Raw genomic sequence first — 16,656 nt, 5'->3', positions numbered from 1 at the left:
CATCTCATGTGGTCAACTCGTGCTGATTTAAAACTATAATGTACACTGTAAAGGGGTTGTATTGAATTTGACACTAACTTACAGGCAGCTCATTGGCAAGTAAGTTACTGTATTTCATATGTCAGTACACCTACTGTAATCTAAATACAGTATCAATGCAAGTACTGTGTAATGACACACAGTACACTTCTGTAGAATTGACTGTATTATACTGTAAAAAGGTCAATGCTACTGTAATTGTAATGAATGTGTGAATAAATGGATGAATGAAATTCATTGTGGGGAGGTGGGGTTTGTATTTCACACTATTTTACTGTAATTACATGGGATTGGTGCAAGCAGGTTGGCTGCTTGGTAATGTGTTTACACATACAGCACATCAATGAATATTTGGTGTTTTATATCACTTGCACTTCTAGAATAGCCTGACGACTTACACTAAATTCTTCCGCTCCTCTGTCGTTCGCTATATACTTTAGTCTGAGACTGCAATCATTGAAGTCATTTGTGGTGAGAAGGGGCACGAGGGGCGTTGTACAAAACAAAGTCATCAGCGATTGAATTGTCAATAACCAGAGTATCAAAGCAAATGACTGATTTCCAAACTGCTGCCTTACCCACGTAAGTTCTGGCTCTGGCCCAACCCATCGGTTTCTGGACCAATCAGATGGCCCCAATGTGTTCACATTTTGTGAAGGGTCGGGGAGATACTCAGCTCCAGACTCAATTCAAACGTGGGTTGGTTTCTGGGTGTGGTTAAATCTGGGTGTCTCTTGTGTGTGTTTGCAGGTGGGAAGAGTTAACCAAATTATTTCGCCAAATAGCTTCAGCCAGCTGGTGTTTTACCGTGGCAAAATTGATTTGCCTTTGGATAGCCTATTTCTGGGGATAGTTAGGGACCGTCAATAAATTACACAATGTAAATTGGGCAATGTTTTCATGTTGCACATCTTTTAGTTGGCTCATTAAATGCTTTCAATATTTGTAGATGAATTTCTACAATGTGTAGTTGGTTTGAGGTTTTTTAAATATTGTCCCATGTACATTGTGTAATTTACTGATGGTCCCTAACTAACCCCATAGGGATATCGAATGTCAAACCAAATTGACCATCGGCATTAAGCAGCAGCGCTCCGAATTGAAGATTACTTGAGTGCTCCCAGCTGTGGGGAGGATTAAAATAAATAAATATACTTTTATGGTATCCTTCATTCCTAGACATACTATTTTATCTATCACCGCACAAATCTCCGCTTTGGACGAGACTGACTTTATGACAAAAATTATTCTATTTGCACTTTGTAGTCAATTTTGACTCATATCAATAGGCTATTTTGAAAACAATATTTTTTTTTAGGGGCAGTTGAGCTTTAATGGTTTAAGACTTGCTGCCACTCAAATCTGTCCCCTATACATTTTAAATTGATGGGGCACTACTACCCCATACCAACTCTCACTAACGGATGCAACAAATTTAGCCTCTTACAAGGCACACCTCAAAATATGTTAATGAGCCAGAAACAACAATACCATGTAACCACTAGTGGTCAAAAGGTTTTTGCCACTCCAAAAAGATGGTACGGTACTGTATTCTGTGGGATGGAATTATAGTACCATTCGAAATACAGCAATTCTTTCCCTGCCAACAAAATATGTTTCACAGTATTTTACTGTTGATAATACCCAGCATTACCATGTTTAAATTACAGTTTTCCATTACAGTGTGTTGAGTAAGTGGTGAAATGGATAGAGAGTGTGTTGTGATAGAACTGTGTGTGATTTTGAACTGCAAAACTAGAAATATGCCTTTAAATAGTGTGTATCTACCTTGATCGTCTCACTCAGGATTTAGCAGATTGCATTTTTTATGATCTTGTCTCATATTGTTGGAACTTGCCTTTAAATTAAGGGTCTGGAGTGGGTAGGTCGCTCATTCAAGTTCTTGTTAAGTGAGTCATGAAATTGGCCTCAAACTCAAAAAATCTGTTAGTGACATTTTGATGGATAAATGCCGCTACTGTCAGTACAGCTTTGTGTCATATCTGTCAATTTAACAAACAATAGTGTCCTCCCACATTATGGGTGTAACGGTGCAAAAACACTATCATTAGAAGATTTACTCACACTCTTCAGTGAAACTTCAGTTACTGGAAGCACATTTGGCATTCTTAAATTGTAATGACTTTGCATAGACCAATTAATGACATTTTAGTGATTATGTCAGCTGATTTAAATGTAATAACTTTATATTTATGTTTATCTGTCACAACAACCGTCTGTTGCTTTACAAATCATGGAATATAATTTGTCTCTGACAATGTAACGGCTTTCTTCTGTGGACGAAGGAAAGGACCAAAGCGCAGCGTGGTTAGTGTTCATCATGTTTAATAAAGACGATAAACATGAACACTACAAAATACAAAACAACAAATGTGAAAAACCGAAACAGTTCTGTCTGGTGCAGACACACAAAGACAGAAGACAACCACCCACAAAACCCAACACAAAACAGGCTACCTAAATATGGTTCCCAATCAGAGACAATGACTAACACCTGCCTCTGATTGAGAACCATATCAGGCCAAACATAGAAACGGGAAAACTAGACACACAACATAGAATGCCCACTCAGCTCACGTCCTGACCAACACTAAAACAAAGAAAACACAAAAGAACTATGGTCAGATCGTGACAGACAACTCTACCTAAATTGTTTTTACTTGTTTTATGTAAGATGACTGCAATCTATCATTATTGAAATGTAATAGGATCATTACATCAAATTTGACAAGTTTCTGTTGATAACTGACTACTGATTAATGTTCTGAAATAACTTTAAAGGGGCAATCAGCAATTGGTACATACATTTTTAGACTTTAAAATGTTTGATTCTCTAGGAATATAACTTATAAATGCCTCATGAGATTAATTCAACTGTCATACTCCATAACCCAAAATATCAACTTTTACTCCATTGTTTGAAAACAATGTATAGCCTCAAAACATGGTTAAAACTATAATGGTGATATCAGGGATGGTCAGTCCTTGCATCCATAGCTCTGTCTATGAATTTAAGAATGGTTACATTTCTCCTGCCCCATCCCTCAGCTGTTTACCAAAACAGTGACCAGTTGTTACATAAAACATCCTCCATTCAGGCTGCAAAGACGTCTGTTTACTCCTTAACTAAAGTTAATGGCCCGCCGGACTAAAAAAACAGGGAAAATATGCATACTGTCTTAATAAAACGCAGTCACCACCATGCTAGAGTGACTAATGCTACTTCCTGATGTTGCGCACCACGTTCAGCCAGGGGTAAAAAACAGACTGGTGTAACCTGATTGGCTGAACACGGTGTGCAACATCAAAATGGGGGTGTACAAACATCAAGACAGTACAACATTTTCTCCGTTTTTTTTCAGGCTAGCTGGCTATTAAATCAAAATTAAGGAGGAAACTGACACCTTAGCAGCCTAAATAGAAGATGTTTTATGTAAGAACCGGTCGCTGGGGAACACCAGTGTATTACCGGCTGTGCCACTTAAAGATGCAAAATTTCCTGATTGCTAAAATTCTAATAGTTCGCCTAATTTCAGTTTATGTGCCAAATCAACAAGCAGTCACTGTGTAGAGAATCATTGTAAAAATACTGTATTTTCAGCTCTTTGAAGCAGCTGTACGAAAGTAAAAGATGCAAAATCGAAACTCAAGAACAAGAAGCATAGAAATAGATTAGATAGAACTAGCTTCTTAGACTTGCCTTCAATGCGAATGACAGGTCTGTAATACACGTCCAAAAAGTTAGATATTGTAGCTTTAATGCAGGATGTCAATAGCAATGACAAATCTGGTGGAAGCAGGGCTACGATTTCCCTAATAATCGTGTTTACATGGACATGTCTGAAATCAAGCTACCTGATGGGACTTTGATAAATGAAGAAAATCGCAAATCAAAATAAACATTCTACCATAGCGACCATATACATTTTGTTTGAGTTCGAACATATAAAGTTTGTATGCGAAAACTATTTCTAAGATGCATACTTTCAATTTTTTCAGAACTCACTTCACTCGCGCAAAAGAGGGAGTCTTGGTCTGCTGGTGCTAGCACGTACACAGCTTAAATACATCGCTGGAACTCCGATTTAGCTATGTCCCAATAATTCAAAATATTGCTCAGAAAAACAGCTGTTTTAACCAGCGTATGCTTACTTCTTAATGACCTTACGCCGATTAAGATAAGTAGAGTAAGGTTTTTACATTACTAATGCCACACTCGGCCTACTGCCATAGTCAGTTTAATATTGTTAGTATGCATGCAAATGTACTCCTTGATAGGTATATTGACAGTTGGTTTGAATATTGAGGATGGGGGAGGCATTCTCTCCAGCTTTGATGTCCTGATTCCTCTTCATATCCTGGATATGTGCTCCAAAAAGGGAGAAGGCCTTGCAACAAGAGACACATAGTCTGTGAGAGCTTTTCTTTTAACCCATCCGCAAGCCCAAAAAAGCATAACGAAAAAAGAGAGAAAAGATTTCCCACTGAAAGAAGCCCCTTTCTCAACTCTAGGCAGCTCCACAATGCTCCCTGAAAAGATGGATTGAGTGATTGTCCTGTTTAGTGATCCGCAAACTGGGAGAGGTGGGGGTCCAGTCTGGAGGGCACGCCCGCACCGTGCCTGACCTGACACCACTGGCTTGGGTGGGTGGTTGGGGGCCATGTCCGGCCAAGGGCAGCAATGAGAGGAAAGGTCCCCTGAACAATAGAGGCCCTTGGGAGAGAGAAGGACCTCGTCCCTGCTATGTGGGGGCATACAGAGCCTTGGAACATGGGGGACTCCAGACAAGGAATGGGATGAGCATAATGAAGGTAAAACTTCTACTTATATGGCCCATATCTGCTATGGAAGAAAGTTGGAGCCTGTGCTATGATTTCGGGGCACAAAGGATTGCAAAAGTTAATGGGCCCCCAAAGTCATTCACGAGCGTGCATGTACGTGCACACATATACTTACTGTGCACATCACACAGTCATAGTTTTTGGTTTGGACGGAAATAAACACATCCAACAATCTGTAGTCAGTTGGTTGCTCTTTTGACAATTATGTGTCAATAAGCCCCCATCCTGACAGCCATTTGTAAAGTCCATGGTGCTGATGGCAGGATTGTCTTCTGAAGCTTCTGGTGGCTTAAGGAGGATCCCAGATCCTTTCTGTCTGATGGTCTCAGAGCTGTAAGACTGACGCTCATTTGCTTCTGAATAACTCTCCTTTCTTCCCCATTCTCCTATCTTGTTATAGACAAAGCAATGCATACTGGGGGTGGGGTGGGTAGGGTGTGTGTGTTTGTGTGTGTAGATGGGAGGATGGGGGGGATCTCTTGCTTGACTCATGAAACACATAATCATGAACACCTTTAAATATATGGGTGCTATTTATCCTTAAACAAATACTTACAATATCTCTATCTAAGAGCACCATTTACGTCCCTCAAAAGTAATTTGCATAGACCTTGAACATTGAGAATGGAAAAGTAGTAAATTATAGAAAGGGTAAAATATGGATCCAGAATTGGTCATTTGCCTCAGGGAAAGTTTTTATATTGACCAGGATCCCTCTCACTTGAAATACAACACCTCCCTCAGGGGTCCGTGCTTAGTCCCCTCCTGTATTCCCTATTCACCCACGACTGCGTGGCCACACACGACTCCAATACCATCATCAAGTTTGTTGACGACACGACGGTGGTAGGCCTGATTACCGACAGCAATGAGACAGCCTACAGGAAGGAGGTCAGAGACTTGGCAGTGTGGTGCCAGGACAACAACGTCAGTAAGACTAAGGAGCTGATCGTGGAACACAGGAGAAAGAGGGAAGAGCACGCCTCCATTCACATCAACGGTGCTGTTGTGGAGCGGGTCGAGAGCTTCAAGTACCTTGGCGTCCACATCACTAAGGACTTAACATGGTCCACAAATACCCGCACAGTCATTACGAGGGCACAACAGCTCCTCTTCCCCTTCAGGAGGCTGAAAAGATTTGGCATGGGCCCTCAGATCCTCAAAAAGTTCTACAGGTGCACCATCAAGAGCATCTTGACTGGCTGCATCACCGCTTGGTATGGCAAATGTACCGCCCTAGACCGCAAAGAGCTACAAAGGTTGGCTACGAGACAGCTTCTACCCCCAAGCCGTAAGACTGCTAAATAGCCATAAGACTGCTAAATAAAGTTAATTAAATGGTTACCCACACTATCTGCATTGACCCTATCTTGCACTGACTCCATGAACACTCACAAGACTGTATTTACACACGTTATACAGTTGAAGTCGGAAGTTTACATACACCTTAGCCAAATACATTTAAACTTAGTTTTTCACAATTCCTGACATTTAATCTGAGTAAAAATTCCCTGTCTTAGGTCAGTTAGGATCACCACTTTATTTTAAGAATGTGAAATGTCAGAATAATAGTAGAGAGAATGATTTATTTCAGCTTTTATTTCTTTCATCACATTCCCAGTGGGTCAGAAGTTTACATACACTCAATTAGTATTTGGTAGCATTGCCTTTAAATTGCTTAGCTTGGGTCAAACATTTCAGGTAGCCTTCCATAAGCTTCCCACAACAAGTTGGGTGAATTTTGGCCCATTCCTCCTGACAGAGCTGGTGTAACTGAGTCAGGTTTGTAGGCCTCTTTGCTCACACACACTTTTTCAGTTCTGCCCACAAAGTTTCTATAGGATGGAGGTCAGGGCTTTGTGATGGCCACTCCAATACCTTGACTTTGTTGTCCTTAAGCCATTTAGCCACAACTTTGGAAGTATGCTTGGGGTCATTGTCCATTTGGAAGACCCATTTGCGACCAAGCTTTAACTTCCTGACTGATTTCTTGAGATTTTGCTTCAATATATCCACATAATTTCCCTACCTCATGATGCCATCTATTTTGTGAAGTGCACCAGTCCCTCCTTCTTAATTCATTTTTACTCTTATTATTATATATTCTGATGCCTTTTACTCTGCCTTTATGTACATACAGTATCAACCTCAAATACATTTACATTTACATTTAAGTCATTTAGCAGACGCTCTTATCCAGAGCGACTTACAAATTGGTGCATTCACCTTATGATATCCAGTGGAACAACCACTTTACAATAGTGCATCTAACTCTTTTAAGGGGGGGGGGGGTTAGAAGGATTACTTTATCCTATCCTAGGTATTCCTTAAAGAGGTGGGGTTTCAGGTGTCTCCGGAAGGTGGTGATTGACTCCGCTGACCTGGCGTCGTGAGGGAGTTTGTTCCACCATTGGGGTGCCAGAGCAGCGAACAGTTTTGACTGTTCCGCATACCGCATACCGCTGCACATTTAGCTGGTACCCCCTGTATATAGCTTCATTCTTGTGTATTTTATTCCATTGTGATTCAACTGAAAGCTAAATCGGATTTCACCTTTTGGATCAGGAAACTCCATGAGCAAAACCAGGAAGAAAATAGGGAAGCATGTTCGTTCAGGGATTCTTTGGAGCTTTCATGAAAATGTTGGTCTGGATGTGACACATTCCACATTTTTTATTTGCATAACTTTGAATTACTTTTGCATTGGCTGTCTAAAGCATAGCAAAGTGCCTTTTCGAATTGATATGTGACTCAGGTCAATGAGAATTGTTTGAATTGTTGAAATGTACAGAAAGTACTTGGAATCCCTCTATTATACCATCATTTCATCAAAAATTCTTCAGCATATTGTGTTTTTTGATGCATAAGTACTGCATAATCATGTGTAGGCAATGTGGTCTAACATTGAAGAGTGAATGGGGTTTAAAATGAGTCTGTGTATAAATAATTTAACTGGGGAATTGTATACAGTAATCTCAAGCATGTACAGTACTTTTAACCTGAGGGATTGGATAACTGTAGATAAAAAGCTAAAACATGTTTTAGTGTACATGAGTAATCAACAATGCTTTTAGTATGCTATTGATATCACTGTCAACACTGTTATGAAATATGATGATGAATAGTTGGAAATAGAAGGAATAAGAGAATGCAGTCAACATTATACTTCAGTACTTCAGAAAGTATTCAGACACCTTTTTCCACATTTTGTTACCTTACAGCCTTATTCTAAAATGGATTCAATAGTTTTTCCCCCTCATCAATCTACACACAAAACCCCATACTGACAAAGGAAAAACAGGTTTCTAAAAACACCCTGAAATAATGAATTTACGTAAGTATTCAGACCCTTTTCTCAGTCATTTGTTGAAGCGCCTTTGGCAGTGATTACAGCATTGAGTTTTCTTGGGTGTGACGCTACAAGCTTGGCACACCTGTATTTAGGGTGTTTCTCCCATTCTTCTCTGCAGATCCTCTCAAGCTCTGTCAGGTTGGATGGGGAGCATTGCTGCACAGCTATTTTCAGGTCTCTCCAGAGATGTTTGATCGGGTTCAAGTCCGGGCTCTGGCTGGGCCACTCAGGGACATCCATTGGTACAGACATTTTTTGTACCCTTCACCAGATCTGTGCCTTGACACAATCCTGTCTCGGAGTTCTACGGACAATTCCTTCGACCCCATGCCTTGGTTTTTGCTCTGGCATGCACTGTCAACTGTGGGACCTTATACAGAGAAGTGTGTGCCTTTCCAAATCATGTCCAATCAATTGAATGTACCACAGGTGGACTCCAATCAAGTTGTAGAAGCATATCAAGGATGATCAATGGAAACAGGATGCACCTGAGCTCAATTTCGAGTCTCATAGAAAAGGGTCTGAATACTTATGTAAATAAGGTATTTCTGTTTTTCATATTTACTAAATTAGCAAGCATTTCTAAAAACCTGTTTTCTCTTTGTCATTATGGGTATCGTGTGTAGATTGAGGAGGAATGTTTTTATTTAATCCATTTTAGAATAAGGCTATAACGTAACAAAATGTGGAAAAAGTCAAGGGGTCTGAATACTTTCCGAAAGCACTGTAATTGTTATTATGGTTTAAGTGGTAGGCTAATTAGTGTGTTAAACATTAAAAGTTGGTCATAACAAAATACCTACAACTTAAAGAATGGGGTTCTGTCCTGGCACTTACACATTTTTTTTTTATTGTCTACATTACAGGACTGAAGCTTTCAACTGTTTTGTTTTGGATAGTTAAAAAAAAATCCTACTTAGTTAAGAGTGAGCAACAGTTATTATGCATTGTGACTCTTACTTCCATTTTATTCTCTCTGTACACAGAGCCAAGTATTTAAAACCTGATATCACATTCCTAACAATACTTAAGGTCAGATGTCACTGTCAGAAGGACATGTTACAGCAGCACCAAATAGCTTATATGATGTGTGGGAGGAAGGGAGAGGATTCCCACCAATGTTACCCCATCAGTTAAATCACACAAAATATTGCCTGCCTGCATGCCTGCCTCTGTCTCTCTCTCTGTTTCTTTCTGTCTGTCTCTGTACACAATATGACATTCTTGTGCTGAGAGCCCACGCTCTTGTCCTTTTGAATGTCTTTAGGGTACCAGAACCACATCGGACAGGCTTATTATAAAGAGACGACTTGGACCCTCTCTCATCCTTTCTCTTCTCTTCCCAGTCTCTCTTCTTCTCCTTTGGGTTAGCCGCCCTGCCATTTAGGATGCTCCGTCTTCTCCTCTGTTCCCCTTGCAAAAGAGGACGTAATCCCATTGTAACTGCTGCCCGGGTCAGGGACAAAACTGAGCATAAACAAACAAAGAGAGGAGCGATGGGAGCCTATAATCAGGTTAGCCCTGTTAGTCCCGCTCTATCCGCGGGCAGCAGAAACTGCCAGGACGGCCATCCAGAACGTCATTCCCTGCTCCATCCCATTTGATGTTCTAAAATCATACTCAATGTGTACACTATAGACAGTGCTGACTAGGGTTTAGCCGCCAGTGAACTCAATTTTGTTCATAATTTCAGAATGACAACAAAAAATGTCAGAATGACAACAGTGTTTTTAAGGAATGTTTCTTACCAACGACATATTGTGATGTGTGCGTGTGTGTGAGTGCTCGTATGCGTTTGTGTGTGTGTGCTGGTAGAAGGATGTCTCTGGCATTAAATCCTTATAAATATTAATTGTGCCAGCCAAGGGCCAGGGAATGTGACCTTTTGTTGGGGCTTAAACAGATCTTCCTCAAGCAGCTTACAATGCGTCCCAGTTCAAAGTGATCCGACTAGTATTTTGGAGGCCCATCGTCTCCCTCTGAAAACCCAAAGTTATCTGTACTGTAAAAGAAACTATAGAAGAAAACTTCCAAGCCTACAACATTTTTATTCTCATGGGATTGCTCAACTGAAACAGCCATACGGCTAAGCAATAGTTCAAGTGGATTCATTTGTTATGCAGAACAATTGGTACTCCAGGCACTATAGCCAGCAGTTAAGGATGGTGGTTTGTATTACAGAGGTTCTTGAAAATGAAAAGCTTGTTTATTTATTCTTCTTTCCCGCTAGTAATAGGGCCTGTTCTCACCACCTTTTACACAGAGATTCTGGAATGTTGACAATAGAGACTTGATTGTTGAGCATTTAAATATAGAGGCATTGGGGCAACAGGTCCTTCTAATGCAATCATTGGGAGTTTAGCAATCAAGACCATTTGGCTCATCATTGAGTCTGCATACATTGGGCTGACATGCATAATGTAACACTTGCAACCAGTGGATAGTCACTTAGTGGCTGAGGCAATTAGTGTAGCTAAAAATTAGAACAATGTAAACTAGTTGACAGAGATATCTGAAGTATAATGATGCAGTGTATGGTATCAAACTAAAATTCAACACTTGAGTTTCAATTTTTTTATTTATTGCAGACTTTCTTTCTTTATTCTCCTTAAGACCTGTACTGAGTCAACCAGTTAAACCCCCGTTAACCATCTTCTCCCCAACCTCCTGCCAACTTCCCCCTTCCTCCCCCATCCTGATCCTTAATAATGGGCCAGGGGACAATGAGCTCTGGCTGTCTGTTGGTTGGAACACCCATTAATTTGTGTTTCAGTAAGTGCCCCTATTGTGTTTTTCAAATTGAGGCGGTGGTGGTGGTGATGGTGCTTGTATTTGTGGGGGGTAAAAGTTCCTGAGGAGAGAGGACGAGCCCCCTTGGCTGACGTCACCCAAGCCCACGTCAAAAGGCACCACCGCAGGCACTTGAAACCAGTGGTTGGGACAACTTTAACAGGCCGTCCTGACGGACGTTTACGACCTCCATAGCTCCAGCGGAGCAGCAGCTAAAGCCATCATGGGCCAACCGGGGCATCCCCCTCACCCCGACCCTCTAAACGCAAACAAGGTTTCAGGGAGTTGAAGTGAAAAACATGGGGAGCAGAGCCATAGCGAAAATACCTGAAACGCCTCCATGTCATTCCAGCTCCATTTGATCTTTCGGCAGCCAGAAGATGTGCCATTCCCATGATCCAGTTTTCCAGGTTCTATACAGGGATCATAATGCCAAACGACAAGAGCAAGAAGGCTTAGAGACAGTCTGTTCTTGCCCAAGCCTGCAGCATGTCTCACACACAGCAACTTCAGTTTCATAAGGCTGGTAGCACTACATTTATGAACAACCACAACTGACATTGTAGTGGTGCAGGGCCCCATTTATGAAATCAAAGCAAACACATTAGTAAAAAATAAAATGTATGTTTGTTTACGGGGTGCTTGTTGAGATGTGCAGAATGCCTGTGGTGTGTGAAGGTGCCCTAGGACATTTCACTCAGTCCCGATGAAGAATCTGCAGGAGAACATTAACAATGGCAGCCGCAGAACAACAGCCAAAACGGAAGGCCCATGAGCTGCCATTGAGGTACCGAAAGATGAAGTATTGGCATTGACTAAACAATTCCGCTGAAGCTGTTCCCTTCTATCCACGTCTGCTGCCAGTGTTCCATCAACATCTAATAATATGTATTGAATTTGAAATGTAGTTGGAGTTAAGGTTTTCCCACTGTTGGCGTTGCCACACATAATTGGAATGCCACTTAGTATGGATAGGCACATTCCTGAAGGTATTCTGAATGATAACAATGATAGGAAATAATATGATCAAAAAACGTTCAATAGGGTTGGCTATAACTGCTTTTCTCATTGGTGAGCTCTATACCGCATACACTACATGACCAAAAGTATGTGGACACCTGATCCTCGAACTTCTCATTCCAAAATCATGGGCATTAATATATATGGAGTTGGTCCCCCCTTTGCTGCAATAACAGCCTCCACTCTTCTGGGAAGGTTTTCCACTAGATGTTGGAACATTGCTGCGGGGACTTTCTTCCATTCAGCCACAAGAGCATTAGTGAGGTCGGGCACTGATGTTGGGCGATTAGGCCTGGCTCACAGTCGGCGTTCCAATTCTTCCCGAAGGTGTTTGATGGAATTGAGGCCAGGGCTCTATGCAGGCCAGTCAAGTTCTTCCACGCCGATCTTGACAAACCATTTCTGTATAGACCTTGCTTTGTGCACAGGGGCATTGTCAGGAAAGGGTCTTCCCCAACTGTTACCACAAAGTTGGAAGCACAGAATCATCTAGAACAGGGGTGTCAAACTCAAATACCCAGTGGGCCAAAATGTAAAACCTGAACAAAGTCGCGGGCCAACATTGAACAAATGAACCTTTTAATATGGACCCAAACAAGTTTTGCTTTAACATTGAATATGGAACAAGCATCGCTTATTACCATACAATATATAATTTAATAGTGGAGACATGCAAAATCGAATTTCAAATGAAAAAACACATCAATGGCATTCATTTATTAAATAAATAAAATTTAAATAAAAATCGTATGCCTCTTTTCTATTTGCAGCCTTCTGATTTAAATACCAAAATAAACTTTTTCCACTGGCTAATAATTTTACAAATAAAATGATTATTAAATCAATCAACCATTCAAGCCCATGCCTTGTAGCAAGAAAAAGTGCACAAAGAAAACGTTAATTATTGCACACTGATCTAATCTGATGTGCCCAAGCCAGATACCTGGCATCTCTTCTTGGATGCTAGTTCCAGGTCCTTGTATTTGTCATGGTGTTTCGTTTCATAGTGTCGTCTAATGTTGTACTCCTTACTTACAGCCATGTTGACTCCACAAACAAGACAAACAGGTTTGTCTTTTACATATGTAAACAGATATTCTGCCTCCCACTTGTCCAGAAAGCTCCTGTTTTCTGCCTTTCTTTTCGCCATTTTTGGGAAGGGATAGCGCGCTGACAGTTGTAGCGTCTATGTTGCTATGACCACTGTCACAGAGGAGAGGGCGTTTCTGGGTCCTGTCCTGATTGGCGCGCGAAAACAACAGCAGAGCATTATGGGATTCGTAGTATTAGCGGTGAATGCGCTGTATAATACCGGCGGGCCAGCTCTAGTAGTAATTTGGTATTGTCTCGCGGGCCAAATATAATTACCCCGCGGGCCAAATTTGGCCCGCGGGCCAGAGTTTGACACCCATGATCTAGAATGTCATTGTATTCTGTAGTGTTAAGATTTCCCTTCACTGGAACTAAGGGGCCTATCCCGAAAAATAGCCCCAGACCATTATTCCACCTCCACCAAACTTTACAGTTGGCACTATGCATTGGGGCAGGGAGTGTTCTCCTGGCATCCGCCAAACCCAGATTCATACGTTGGACTGCCAGATGTTAAAGCGTGATTCATCACTCCAGAGAATGTGTTTACACTGTTCCAAAGTTTAATGGCGGCGAGCTTTACACCACTCCAGCCGACACTTGGCATTGCACATGGTGATCTTAGGCTTGTGTGCAGCTGTTCGGCCATGGAAACCCATTTCATGATGCTCCCAACGAACAGTTCTTGTGCTGATGTTGCTTCCTGAGGCAGTTTGGAAGTCGGTGACTGTTGCAACCGAAGACAGGAAATTCTTACGCGCTTCAGCACTTGCCGGTCCCGTTCTGTGAGCTTGTGTGGACTACCACTTTGCGGCTGAGCCGTTGTTGCTCCTAGATGTTTCCACTTCACAATAATAGCACTTACAGTTGACTGGGGCAGCTCAAGCAGGGCAGAAATTTGACGAACTGACTTGTTGGAAAGGTGTCATCCTATGACGGTGCCACGTTGAAAGTCACTGAGCTGTTCAGTAAGGCCATTCTACTGCCAATGTTTGTCTATGGAGATTGCATGGCTGTGTGCTCTATATTATACTACTGTCAGCTTATTATTGCTTTGCTTGTTGTTGCAATGTTTTATAAATCAAGCACATACATGTTTACCTCCATATGAACATTAAGATGTAGGCTTGTGTTACATGTAGGGCTAGGTGTTCTACATTTCTTTTGATAGAAACAAGTAGCGCCTGTTCCTTTGATATGTCCTATCTACGCCTCAGACCCCAGTCCAGGCTCATATCATAGAAAGCCATCCTATGACTAGTTCAACTCCACTGTAGAATGTGTTTGCTGGTACCATTCCCATTTAGATAATGTCCAGACAGTCCAAAAATAACAAAGATCAGAACTCACGTTTCAACATTTCTGCATTTGTGTGTTGTTGATACAATAAAAAAGTGACATTGTGTGTTGAATGATGAATGTCAGTCTTTGTGAAGGTAGACAGCAGAGTTCGGATTTATGCCAATGACAGTACAGTATTTACCGACAGTAGCCTACTTCCCTAGCCCATTGCATTAGATTCTCAAAGGCCATTTTTCAATGAAACCAAGAAACTCCACAAAACCACCTCCTACTTCCTGAACTTTATCAAAACACTCATCTCGAAGAATGGGGGTCCCCATACACTCATGCTTTCAATTATGAAATTAGGGGCGCTTTGGTGACTGGTTTTTGCTCTACTGAAATGTCACTGCCCTGGGCCTAGGTCTGCCTCAGCTTTCCCCTGATCTCCCAAACACATACAAGGAGGTAAATGCAAAAAACGTTTGAAAACCTCTTATTGCACTCCTCGGGCGAATGTACACAACTGGCTCAATGTTCCCTCACCCATAGCCTATACCTAACCTTATGTTAAGCATTCCTCCACTGGAACTTTGCAATAAATGACCACCGGGCACTCTATATTACTGTAGCAGTATGGTGCATGGTGGTTGCATGGGCCCCCTGATCTGATTCCCCTGAGGTCTCTGAATATGGCTACCGCAAACTACTGCCGTACCGACTGACTGGAGGGGCACACTCCCTGGGGTTCTGAACTAGATGGACACATTTGATCAGCACAACAATCACACACATACACGCACGCCCAACACACATGCATGAAGCTATAAACAAAGGTAATCTAACATCATATGATATATTCGGCTGCACATGCTTTTTTTTTGTTCTCTCTCGCCGGTGCCTCTCCTCTCCACATGTGTGTTCCGAAAGAGACGAATGACATCAACATGAATCATTTTCAAGAATGAGAGAAAAAGAAAACCATGACTTCCAAAGTCTGTGCACCTAGGCCCCCCATCTCCATAGGAACAGGTCTGTTGTTATGTTTGGCCATCACGATCAATCTTACTATATCCTGGAGGACTTGGATGAGGGGGGTGGGCTGTGGCGGTATAGCCAGACATGTTCTACCCCCCCAAAGAGTTCAGCGCTCCAGCAGAGTTTGATGGGTATTTAATGGGGGAGGGTGCTTTTCATCTGGCCCCGAGTTTAGGGGGAACCCTTCTCGTTTTCTCATATTCCCACCCTCAGTCGCTCGCTCACAAAGCCTCTTTAAGTGGTTTCAGATTCTATACCATGTCCTGGGCACCATCTCAACATGTGCTAAGTTGGGTTGGAGGCGCAGGGGGTTGGTCTGCCCTGAGAATAGCAGGTAAATGCATAGAAAATCACAGCTTTAATGTCTGTGTGCACAGTCTGGTACCCATTATGTTGTACCCATTATCCGTTGTGATGGCTGTCCACTGAAAAGCCTCCCTTTTTATTTTACCCCATGGCTGCATACAGCGCCTGAAATGCAGGTTCTAACACATTATTTGCATTGCTTTAGTATGCCGTTTTTACACATTTCAACATACTAAGTAGACACACACGCATGCGAACACACACATGCACAAGGAGGAAAATGGCTTTAGTTTAGTTGATTTTACAGCTTCCTCAGACCTCTATCACAAACAGCAGGCAACCTTCATAATGGCAGCAAAATATGCCAAAGATCTTTATGAATGGAGTTTTACTCATGAATCATTAGGTCAGTGCCCATGAAAGCACTTCACGTGTTGACCTAAAGTGCCACTTTGAACTCATGCCAACATCAGCGGTCTCACTTTACCTAGACAGAAAGTCACACTCCAATTAGACTAATTGGCATACCACTAACCTCCAACCCCTGATGAACTAATTAGAGCGTTATCAACTCCTCTCAATCAAGCAACAATGAAGGACATTTCCCTCACTCATTTCTCTTTGTAGACTGCAGCGTATGTAAGATGACTATTATGTTGTCTCTGGTGAACTGATCTCTGATGGCAAATGAGGATGTCCGTATTAAAAAGTCACACGTGTACTACAGAGAAATATACAATGATGATTCCCTATCTTCATTTTGTATAATGGGGTAGATGGAAGACACGAACCCCGACCTTTACAAAAAGCCTCCAACACAATTATAGCATGTATGTTTGACACTCAGATCGGGTAGTACCTTGGGGCTCTGTCTAACA

This window comes from Salvelinus alpinus, chromosome 33 (genome assembly GCF_045679555.1).
Source record: "Salvelinus alpinus chromosome 33, SLU_Salpinus.1, whole genome shotgun sequence".
In the NCBI taxonomy this organism is placed as follows: Eukaryota; Metazoa; Chordata; class Actinopteri; order Salmoniformes; family Salmonidae; genus Salvelinus; species Salvelinus alpinus.
Note: the sequence above shows the minus strand (reverse complement) of the source record.